General features: G+C 45.6%; 1 pseudogene; it reads right to left on the reverse strand.

Annotated features, from left to right (window-relative positions):
• Positions 1-9,286: 9,286 nt before the first annotated feature.
• Positions 9,287-10,015, reverse strand: LOC103283855 (tropomyosin alpha-3 chain-like; annotated as a pseudogene).
• Positions 10,016-10,302: the final 287 nt, after the last annotated feature.

A 10,302-nucleotide genomic window follows, 5' to 3' on the forward strand; every position in this document is an offset into this window, starting at 1 on the left:
ATAATCTGGCCACTCAGTGTATGTGTGTATATATATATTAGAAGCCTGGTGCATGAATTCGTGCATGGATGCATGGGTGGGGTCCGGCAAGCCTGGCCAGGGGGAGGGGACATGGGCAGTTGGCCAGCCTGCCTGCTGGTCGAACTCCTGGTCGAGGGGACAATTTGCATATTAGCCTTTTATTATATAGGATATACACTGAGTGGCTTGATTATTATGCACTCAGAGATCATAATAATCTGGCCACTCAGTGTAGATGACCTCACCCCACCTCCCAGCAAGAAAACACACACCTCAAATACATGATCAACACCAATGCAGAATCTACCTTTGAGGTCTGCTTCCTAGAGCCTTACCTGCTACCAGTTACTTTATCAGAGGTCTCAAAACATTTGGTTTCATAGGAAATGTGAGCATCCCATCCTATATAATAAAAGCCTAATATGCTAAGTGCCTGGTCAACTGGTCAGCAGGTCAACCAATCAAAGCATAATATGCTAATGATATGTTAAGGCCACTCAACTGCTTGCTATGATGTGCACTGACCACCAGGGGTCAGATTCTTCAACTGGTAGGTTAGCTTGCTGCTGGAGTCCTGCCGATGGGGACTGAGCAAGATGGGCTGGACACTCCCTGGAGCCCTCCCATGGTCCCTTTCCAACTGGCCAACCTTCTGCATCTCTCCTCATCCCCAATCGTGCACTGGTGGGGTCCCTCGGCCTGGCCTGCACCCTCTTGCAATCCGGGACCCATTGGGGGATGTCAGAGAGCCAGTTTCGGCCCTATCCCACAGGCCAGACCAAGGGACCCCACTGGTGCACAAATTTGTGCACTGAGCCTCTAGTCATCCTATAAATTATCTTGTGTATAGAATTATTGGGGGCAGGGGAAGGACTGAGTGAATATACCAAGGACTTGTCCAGAACCCCAGGGCCAATAAAAGTTCAGATCAGGTCCTGGGGAAGCAGCAATTATTAGAACCCAAAGAAAGAACTGTTTTTCAACAAATTGTCTGGTGAACAAAACCAGGGTTAAAAATACCCCAAATCACTTTCCTTCCACCTTTCTCTCTCCTGCCTGAAGCTGCCATGGGTCCAGGGGAGTTTAGTCAAAGCCATAGTTGAGGAGGCTCATTGATGTGTCCAATGGCAGCCTTCCACCGTTTACAGCAGGATGGGCAACACAGAAGATACCAAGTCATTGTTTGATAATTCATACAACTCGTGCGTAAACATGAGGAGATGTGTAAAGTTAGTGGTATTTCAGATGAAGAAAAAGTCATGTATCACTTTAACCAAATTCATTTTAGTATGTGCTACAAGCAAAATCTCAAGGAAAATTCTATGTAAGTTAACTACGTGTCCAAGATGGAATAATGTAATCCAGTATGTTAAGCATAGCTAAATAAATGATGACTAAGTAGGCCATGAGGACAAAACGATAAAAAACACGTTTCAAATTTCTAACATCAGTTTATTCTAAAACTGATATTAATATAATAGTTAAATAATAAAGAATAATTTAATAAAAACTTGAAACTAGAACAAAAAAGGAATGTCCTCTAACAGGGCTGATAAAGCATATGGTGAATGTTCTTGCAGCCTTCTCCTTTGTCCTGGGCGGAGATTTCTTTTTCAGTGACTGCACCATGTGGCATGTTTTGCCAACACCGATGACTGAGTGGGAAGGGAAGGAGTGGACACGGAAGGCTGCTTTCAAAGGAAACACTTCCTAGAGGGCTAATTGCCCTCAAAACTCACATGATTATCTGTGCACCTATAGTTCCACGTGTTCTGCATGATGCTGCTCTCTTGAGAATTATCACAGGCCAAGTGCTAACTCTCACCTGGAACTCTCAGTGCAGTAAGGAGAGCTTTGGGCTCAGAGGGTAACTCCATTCTTTATCAAGGATACCCTGGTGCCAAACCATGAGGCTCTAAGAATCCAGCCACTGCAGTCAACATTCACAGACCTGCCAGGGGCTCCATCCACCCAGGTTTCTATTCCCTCTTTTCTGCTGGGGCAGAACCAGCCAGCCTGGGGTCACATTGGTCCTTCTGTTCAGCTCTGCTCACCAGTCCTGATAGAGTCTTCCCTAAAGGAGAGTCCTCTTTAGAGTCTTAGATGTCCTTTCTTCCCAGGGGACCTGAAGGTGACCACCTCAATCTGTCAGAAACATTCTCTCCCCTCTAGAGGTCCCTCTGGAAACTGGTTCACTTCCCATAGGAAGTGCTCCTTATACCAAGTGGGATTGCTGACTTTTCAGGCCACAAAAGGTCCTGTTTCAGCCCGCCCCAGAGCAATGGGTGCCAGAATGGTTTACAAATCCATGAATAAGGAAAATCATTAGTGTGAGTAGATAAAAACATAAAAATTAGCCACTGAGGTTATTCACAGCCTTAAATCCTGCCTCTTCAGGCACCTACCTCATTCATACACATGTATAATTGTTTTTAATCTACCTTGTATCCTGTTTTGTTGCACTTAACAATATATTCTAAACATTTTCAATATTTTTACAAAATATAATACATTTAAATGAGTATGTAATATGTAAAATAGTTTGCACGTACACCTAATGATGTAATATCTGAGAGATATCACAGGAAATGTTGCTGTAGTAATTCTACTATTGATAATTAACTTGATTATGCTGTGGTCTCTTGACTTAAATACATGGATATGTAGAGATTTGGTGGAAATTCTTTTAGAAATGAAAGTAACAACCCAGGCAGTGTGGCTCAGTGGTTGAGCATCAACTGACCCATGAATGAGGAGGTCACATGCCCGAGTTAAGGGCTCAATCTCCAGTAGGGGGCGTGCAGGAGGCAGCTGATCAATGATTCTCATCACTGAGGTTTCTATCACTCTCTGCCTCTCCCTTCCTCTGTCTGAAATCAATAAAAACATATTTTTTAAAAGAATAATAAGAAGAAAGATCACTTTTTAAAAATGAAATGAAAGTAACATTTTTATAATGCAGCCCATTTTCCAATAAAGTTAAAGCTTCATGACGGAGTTTTGATGTGCTCCCCTGGCTGGGCTGCTAATTCCCAGTTCCTCACCACATGCCATTCTCCAGCTACCGTGGTTTCCAGTTGGTCTACCTTTCTCTCTCCACCTTTAGTCATTTTCTGTTTATTTTATATACGTAACTTCCAGGATTTTTAACTGGTGATAATGGGGGGTATAGGGAAAATGTGCCTATTACATCTTTATGCCATAGTATTGCAGATCATTTTGTAAAGTACTTTGTGTCAACTGTCCCTATGAAGAAAGAGGAGCATTTGGAGTAGAAAGACAGAGAGAAAAATGAAAAATGCTGGCCTGGTCAGTCCACAGGACACAAAAATGGACCAGCTTGGATCCTGGTGTCGAGGCCTCCTGCGAGGCCTGGGAATGCTCTTCCTCTTCAGCATCACAAATGTCCTCATCGGCACACGATCTAAAGCAGAGGGAGGGGAGAGAGTACGGAAATAGACTGAGACCTACTGTTGGGCAAGAAGGTGAATCCACTATGTCACATGGTATGGACTAACTAGTGAGCTTTATTAGGGAAATTTATAAGCCGCAGCCTGCCAATGAAGGCCTCAGCTGCCCATTCCTTCCATCGACCCACAGAGAGGGGGGCGGGCCCAGGCACTGATGGACACATGGTGTGTCCTTAAGTGGATGAACCTCAGCCTCTTTGCTGTCCTTCCTCCTTACCTGGCAAATGGCAGATGAGCAAAGAATCGAGCTCCAATCAGCCTGGGACTCATTGCCTGCAGAGATGGCTTGGAAAGCCTTCTGTCCAGCAATGAAAGCACTCGGCGTCTGTGGAATTATAATCTGTTCTCCAATCTTGTGGAAAGTTCAGTTCAGGTCCAGCCTCATCAGCCAGGAGAAGAAGGGGCCTCCCTCACATGGCATGTCCAGGTGAGATGCAGACATCACTTCCAGATGCCTCTCCTCACTGGAGCACATTCACTCTAAAATCTATTTCACAGCCGGCGCTCCTTCCCAGACACAAAAGCCTTCACATTATTAGGCCTAGAAGATGGATGCAAGTTAATATGTCCAATAATAAGAGGGATCTGATGAAGTTGATTTTCTTTAAACTGATCATAGAAGTGAAAAATAATACAGTTTTTTAAAGATTCAGTCAAGTCACACAGGCACATGGCCATGACCGAGCAGGGAGTGAAATCAGGTTCAGATGGCAAGCAGACACCCTACACTGCCTCTACTGCAAGAAAGATGTTTGCATGTTTTGTAAGAAAAGCCATCATTCTTCTTTTCAATCATTGTAGCAAACCAGGTCTATATATTTATTTTGAAAATGTTTTATCTCAATCAGAAGAGTTAACTTCCTTGTTAGCACTCCTGCCTCCAGATTAAATTCTTGCTAAAATTTACATCATGTAACTGTGACAAAACAAGTAGTTAAGCTGCTATTTTAGTCCTGTGTAAACAAAGTAATAAACAGACAAAAAGAACCTCACTTTTCAACTGATTGTCATGAGGCTGTGTTGACAGAATCAAAGGATAAGTGAAATTATAAAGGAAGAGGCTGTCAGTAGCGACTTCAGTATAAATCAGAATCAACATAACACAACACTTATTCATTACCAAGAAGTATTTATCATTATCTCACATTTCATTAGAAGGGCTGAAAGAAGGCTCTTATCACATCCTTGCTGATTAATTGTGGTGTACATGCACTGAAACATTTCCAAGGTAGAGAATGGTTACACATAATAAAATAACAAAGGAATATTCTATTAAACACCAAATCTCCCTTTGCTTTTGGCATAGATGTGCAACAACCTGTAGAAAGATGGCAGCAAGCATGCAATATTTAGAGACATAAATGCAGCCCCACTGAGAAATATCCTGATGCAATTACTTGGGTTTCTTTTGGAATAAAATTAAGTCAGGCAACAAAGATCTGATTTCTTGGGAATATGAGGGCCTGGGGGCAGTGTGTGAGCAGGGGGCGGGAGTGGGGGTGCAGGTGCACAAAGCCCCTAGATTCTAAATGGTTCAATGCAATACATTGACTTGTGTTGGTGAGTATCATAATGGGAAGGTGTTAATGGAATTGATGTTTAAAAATATTGATTCTCACAAAACAAACAGTCCTTTTTCCCACAGGCAGCAATGCATGGGGGAGAAAACAGACCCGTGGTAACTGAGAAGGTCAGAGGCCGGGTCGGACCCCTCCGAGCGTGCCACAGCACATCATTAGCAGGAAGGGACCGGGAGGCATGTTTCCTGACGGCCCTGCTGAGCAGAAAAGACAGCATGGGGCTGGGACTGCAGCTGCGGTCTTTACAGCAGCAGCTCTTTACACGGAAAGGGAAAGGCAAGGACCGCCGATGGAGGCCTCCGCCTCTCAGAGCTGAGCAAGGAAAAGGCACCGTTATCACCTTTTTGTGTGTAAAAAATCAAAATACTTGCCTTAAAGGTCATCATGGCTAAAGTATATTGTTTTCTAAATCTCTAGCAAGATGTTGAACAAGGGTCTAACCTTTTTACCTCACTCATTCTTACACACACACACACACACACACACACACACCTCCACTCACTTATTCCTACACACACACATACACACACACACACACACACACACACCTCCACTCACTTATCCATACACACACACACATACACACACACACACACACCTCCACTCACTTATTCCTATACACACACATACACACACACACACACACACCTCCACTCACTTATTCCTACACACACACATACACACACACACACACACCTCCACTCACTTATCCACACACACACACATACACACACACACACCTCCACTCACTTATTCCTACACACTCACACACACCTCCACTTACTCATTCCTACACACACACACACACATACACACACACACACACCTCGACTCACTCATTCCTATACACACACACACACACCTCCACTCACTTATTCCTACACACATACCTCCACTCACTCATTCTTATACACACAAGCACCTCCACTCACTCATTCCTACTCACTCACACACCTCCACTCATTCCCACATACATACACACACTCACACACACACACACCTCCACTCATTCCTACACACACACACACACACACACACACACACACTCACACACACACACCTCCACTCATTCCTACACACACACACACACACACACACACACACACACACACCTCCTTTTTAGGTGCATGATTGTCACCATCTATTCCAACCTCTATGCCAGACTGAGGTTTTCTAATTGGATCCAAAAGCAATAAATGTAATGGGACATTGTTGACCTTCCAAAGGCCTGTTAGTCTCATCAGCTGTAACAGCTTGTAGGAAATTTAAGGAATTCCAATAAATCACCCAAAGGCAGAGAGCAACTGCCAATAAAAAGAGAATTTCAGAAAAAGAAGGATTATCTGATAGAAAACCTTCTGGCATTATAAGTATCCATCTATAATTTCTCTAAACCTTACCCTAGCTTCTATCCCTCTCTAGTCTCCCACACAGCAAGCGTGAATCAGATCTTCCTAAATCTCAGTTTCACTCTGTAATGTTTTCTTGGCTCAGTATTGACTTCATAGTAATTTTTACTGATAAAATCCAATACTTAGTATCACATTTTCACATGGGCTGCTTTATGCATGTGTGTGCATACACATGCCACACACAGGCAGCCTGAAAATTCAAAATGAGGCCAGCACTGTAGCATGGATGCCAGGTAGCCACAGGTTTGGTATCCTAGGTTTTCACTCACAAAACCAAACTTCAAAGGAAATGAACATGGACAGCAGTGTAGTGATGGTGGGGGCAGGCGGAGGTGGAAGAAGGCATAAAGGGACTAAATGGTGATGGGAAAAATAAAATAAAAACAAAGGATTGTGAGGTCTTGTGCGTTTTAGTGTAGCTGAGGCAAAAAAAAAAAATACTTGAGGTTGTTTGGCAAGAGCCTATATGTTGGCCATGAGTTAGCTCATTTAATCATCAAATACCCTGTTAATATTTCATATATTTTAAATTAAAAATATGAAGGTATGTTGAGGTTAAATAACTTATGCAGGGGCCACAAATAGTGGCTGAATATGCTCCACCCGAAGGAGGTCTCATGACCACACCTAGCAAATAACTGACATTATGAATGTTCTTACAAATTGCTCCAGAACCTTTTTAAAAAATAATCTTCCAAACTTATTCTGCACTCCTGGAAACAAATTTTTACTTGTTGAGGATTGAATTGCTTAACACAGAGTAAAACGATACTTTCACGTGTCTTGTAAATTTTGAAATTTATACAACTTGGAGCTCTCAACAACTTTTATCTATTAGAGGCTCGATGCATGAAGATGGGCACAAGAATAGGCCTTCCTTCCCCTGGCTGCCAGCACCAGCTTCCCTCCGGCACCCAGGACTCGGGCTGCTTCGCTCCAGCCACCGCCAGGCATCTGGGCCTGGGGCTGCTTCACTCCAGCTGCTGCTGCCACCCACCGGGGGCGGCCACTCGGAGCATGCCCCCACCCCTGGTGTCTGTCCCCTGGGGCTGGGGGTGGCACGCAGTCCCCTCCCACCCATCTCCATGCGCAGCTCCTCCTGAGCGGTCATGATGCAGCCTCCTCCTGAGCCGGTCGTGAAGCCTGGCTAATTTGCATATCACCTGTTTATATATATACATATAGATAATAAAAGCGTAATATGCTAGTTAGACTGGACAGCCAAATGACTTTCCGGATGTCCTTCCAGACGACCTTCTGAACGACCATGCTATGACACCCACTGGCGCCAGGCCAGCCAAGGCGGGTGCAATGCGATTGGTCAGGGGCCCGGCTATCGCCCATGATCGCCCTGCAGATGGATGCCCAGGCCACTGGCCGGCAGGGAAATCAATCAATCAGGGGGCTCCATGATCACCCCAAAGAAGGAGGCCCAGGTGCCACCAACCGGCAGGCTACCGGCGGTGGTGCTGCGGCGGGTGGGTGGGACCTCCCTCTGCAGGGGCGATCCATCACAGATCCCCAGCCAGGTGAGCAGGGCCTACCTCTTTGGGGTGATCCAATGAGGAGCCCCAGCCAGGTGGGCGAGGCCTACCTCTTTGGGGTGATCAATCGTGGGGCTGCTGGACTGTGAGAGGGCACAGGCCAGGCTGAGGGACATTCCTCCCCCCCTGCCCCCCCCCCCTGCACGAATTTCGTCCACCGGGCCTCTAGTAGTTAAATATTTTACTAAACATGGCAGGTTACCTGTTTTCCAAGTAGAATCCACATGTTCAACCCTTTTACTCACTGGTTTCCTTTCTCTCATCCTCTCTCTAGAATTCCGCAGTGACATGTGGGCAGAGCTCTCCAGGGCCCCCAGGGATGTTTGTGACCTCTCCCTGCCCGTGGGTCTTTCAGTAGCACCCAACACCATGGTGGGGAGCTGGACGGGGTTATGTGCTAGTGGGTGGAAGAGCCCCTAGTCAGGCACCCAGAGGCGCCGCAGGCCCTGACCACCTCAGCAGAGAGGCAACCATGCATGGCGCCTGCAGTGAGATGCAGAGAAGAAACAGCCCCATGACACGAGGGGGAAAGACATCTACCCTAAGCAACAGCACAACCAGAAGAGAAACTTCTCCAAGGCACTCCTTTACTTAAGGAGGGAAAACCAAGCTGGGAAATCAAAGGCTATTCGCTTCCATTGGAAGAACTAAGGCAGAGATGAACAGCTTTCCGGCAGGAAGTCCGGGGTCCTCAAGGAGAGAGAATGAGCGCTCCTGATAGGCTTCTGTGACTAATTAATCTGGTTTCTGCTTATTAACAAGTTAAATTTTTTTAAAAAAAACTTGAAAAAGAAAGAAGTGTGCTAATTCGCTTTTTAGGGTTCTTGAGGATTGGGAGGAAGAGTTAAGTCACAACAAAAAATAAGTTCCACCAACTGGAATCTATGGGTGAGAGGAAGTGAGACGTACAGACAGACCCAGGACATCCCTGAGCAGCAGAGCACAACAACAACAAAAAAGGCAATTACAAAATGTGTACATCACAACATGCTTTCAAAGACACTTTGCATTGTGCTCACGTTCCCTTAAATGTTGTTCCCAAGGTGCTCAGCCTCTAGCCCAATCAAAATCTCTGAGGAGAGGCAGAGACAATTGGACGAAAAATACATGGGTGGGGGAGGGGGTGGGAGGCAGTGAAAGGAGAAAGCAGCCTTCCAGTTAAAGATGAGCCCTCAGTTTAAAGGTCATTTCAAGCAGGCTGGCCTCGGGCGGAGGCAGGGTCGGAGGGAGGAGCCGCGGCAGGGCGGGACTGGGTGGCTCTACACCTCATTCAGGTCCAGCAGAGCAGGTCCAGCCTCCTTTGTGTACAGGGGGGTTCTCTTTGGTGCATTTCACTTTATCTTCCAAATCATCAGTTGTCTTTTCCAGCCTGGCTACCGATCTCTCAGCAAACTCAGCACGGGTTTATCAGTAAGAATCTTTATCTCTTCCTCATATTTGTCTTCTTTTTGAGGATACTTTTCTTCAGCAGCACTCAGACACCTCAGGTTCTGGTCCATCAGTCTGATCTTCTCATTCATCTCTTGGCAACAGGACTCTGCCAGCTCAGCTCATTCCTCTGTGCGTTCCAAGTCTCCCTCAATAATCACCAATTTATGAGCCCCCTCTTCATACTTTCTATCTGTCTCTTCTGCAATGTGTTTAGCTTCTTTGAGTTGGATTTCCTAGAGTTCCATCTTTTCTTCATCGTTTAAAAATCGGTTTTCAATAACCTTCATACCTCGCTCGCTCTCATCGGCAGCTTTCTCAGCTTCCTCCAGCTTTTGCATGGCAGTGGCCAGGTGCTCCTGAGCACGGTCCAGCTCCCCTTCAACCAGCTGGATCCTAGGGTTCAAGGAGGCCACCTCAGCCTCAGCCTGTTCCCGAGCTTGCCTTTCTCCCGCCACTCCCCACTGGGGGCGCTCGGCCCTCTCTTTGGCATCATCGGCCTGCTGCTGCAGAACCTGGATCTTGCGTTTCACCACCTCAGCGGTGGTGATGCCGGCCATGGTGCCCACCCAGCTCCTGCTCGCGTTCAGTTTCCTGCCTCCTCTGCTCCACACTGCAACGCTTCTCAGTTGCGAAAATTTTGATACCACAATTTGACAATGATAATTCAAAAACCAAAACTGTAGGCCAATTTCACTAATACTAATGCAAAACTCTAAGTAAATCAAATCTAGTAGCATATTAAATGATTCATAAGTAAGTTTTCTGTTAAAATTATTGGTGTGATTCAACAGTAGAAAATCTGTCAGCATAGTTCACTGCACCATGAAATTACAGAGAGTAAAAT

Source organism: Eptesicus fuscus, chromosome 19 (genome assembly GCF_027574615.1).
Source record: "Eptesicus fuscus isolate TK198812 chromosome 19, DD_ASM_mEF_20220401, whole genome shotgun sequence".
NCBI classification, from domain to species: Eukaryota; Metazoa; Chordata; class Mammalia; order Chiroptera; family Vespertilionidae; genus Eptesicus; species Eptesicus fuscus.